Below are 2,327 nucleotides of genomic sequence, written 5' to 3' on the forward strand. Positions count from 1 at the left end.
CCATTTCCCCGGGGAAAAACAATTTGGGTCCAGGGGGAAAAAAAATTTTTTTAGGGTTCCTTTTTCCCCCCCCACACCCCCCCCCCCACCCCGGAGCCCCGGGCCCCCTTTAAACAAGGGGGCCCGGGGGCCCCCTTTTTTGGCCCGGGGGCCCTGGGGGGGGGGGCACCCCCCCCCCCCCCCCCAGGGGAGTTATTTTTCCCCGCCCCGGTGGCCCAAAGGGACGCCCTGGGGGGGGGTTTTTTGTATTTTGGGGGCCCTTTTCCCCCCCCCCCCCTTTTTACAAAGAAAAATTTTTCCCCCAGCCCCCCTGAAACCAAGGGGGGGGCCCCCCCCCCCCCCCCCCCCCGTCCCCCCATGGCGGTCTCTCCTGTGTCTCCCTCCATCGGCGCTCCGGTGATGGTGTCTGTGGGTCTGTTTTGCAAATTCAAAAATCTAGTTTGGTAATTTTTTTTTTCCCAGTTGATTTTTTAAAAGAACTGCTGTACAGAGCTTGTGCTTTGTCCATTTTATAGATGGAAACCATCCTTGAACATTGTTTTAACTTAAATAAAGAGACGATGCTTTATAGAGAGGCGCCCCGGGGCCGCCGCGGCTGTCCTTGCTCTCGGGGGACGGATGTGTGAGGACGGAGATGGTGTCTGTCCTCTTGGGGGGGCCCTGCTCAAGGCTGTTTCTTATCACACGTCCACATGCATCCACCTAGGACACTGCGTCCTTTTGTTGTTTAATCTTATTCATGATAATAGCCGTCATCGTTCGTAGAGGGTTTATGGTGTACCAGGCGCCAAGCCAAGCCCTGAGATCCATCATTGTCTCCCCACAGTCACGGGTGAGGTGGTGTTTGGGGGTGCATTTTATCTCCAGCTGCGGAGGCTGGTGCTCGAAGCCGTTAACCTGCTCAAGGTCAGGGGCTGACCTGCTCAAGGTCATGCCGCTCCTAGGCACTCACCTGGAGTCAGTTCTGGGCGGCCAGACCCAGCACCTCCCATCCAGACCAGGGCGGGGAGAGGGAGGCATGTTTGCACAGCTTTTAAAGTATTTAAGATCAATACACCTGTCTCCCAGTTATCTGAGCTCCCCAGTTCCGTCCCAGGCTGGCTACGGTTCTCCCTCATCCTCGGCCTTTTAAAGTAACTGCCCTTCGCATCCATATCGGAAAGCGGGGAGTAAAACTCGCATTATTCACAGAGGACAGGATATTGTACATGGAAAACCCTAATGACTCCACCACAAAACTGCTAGGTTTGATCCATGAATTTGGCAACGTAGCAGGATACAAAATCACCCCAAAATCAATGGCTCTTTTATATGCCAATAATGAATTCTCAGAAACTAAGCAAACAATTCCATATACCGTTGCAACAAAAAAATTAAGATACTTAGGAATAAACTTAACCAAGAGGTAAAAGACTTGTACTCAGAAAACTACAGGTTGTTGAATAAAGAGAGAGAGGAAGATATAAACAATGGGAGAATATACTGTGTTCATGGATGGGTAGAATTAACATCATTACAACGCCCATAATACTCAAGGCAATCTACAGCTTCAATGAAATCCCTATTAAAATACCAAGAGCATATTTCACAGATCTAGAACAAATCCTCCAAAAATTTACATGGAACCAAAAAAGACTCTGAATAGCCACAGCAATCTTGAGAAAGAAAAGTTGGAGGAGTCACGATACCAGATATAAAGTTATACTGCAAAGCCACCATAATCAAATCAGCCTGGTACTGGCACAAGAACAGGCCTATAGATCAATGGAACAGAACAGAGACCCCAGAAATCGACCCAAACCATTACGCTCAATTCATATTTAACAAAGGAGGCAAGAGCATACAATGGAGTCAAGACAGTCTCTTCAATAAACAGTGCTGGGAAAATTAGATACATACAAAAAAAAAAAAGAAAAAGAAACGACCATCAACTTACACCATACACAAGCATAAACTCAAAATGGATAAAAGACCTAAATGTAAGAAACCATGAAAATCCTAGAAGAAACCATAGGCAGCAAAATCTCAGACATGTGGAACCGTGTGTGTGTGTGTCCATCGGAGCCCCGGGAACCGTGTGTGAGTGTGTGTGTGTGTGTGTGTCCATCGGAGCCCCGGGAACTGTGTGTGTGTGTGTGTGTGTGTGTGTGTGTGTCCATAGGAGCCCCGGGAACCGTGTGTGTATGTGTGAGGGGGTGTGGGGGGGTGTCTATCGGAGCCCCGGGAACCGTGTGTGTGTGTGTGTGTGTGTGTGTGTGTGTGTGTGTGTGTGTCTATCTATCAGAGCCCCGGGAACCGTGTATGTATATGTGTGTGTGTGTATGTGT

Source organism: Myotis lucifugus, unplaced genomic scaffold (assembly GCF_000147115.1).
Source record: "Myotis lucifugus unplaced genomic scaffold, Myoluc2.0 scaffold_842, whole genome shotgun sequence".
NCBI lineage: Eukaryota > Metazoa > Chordata > Mammalia > Chiroptera > Vespertilionidae > Myotis > Myotis lucifugus.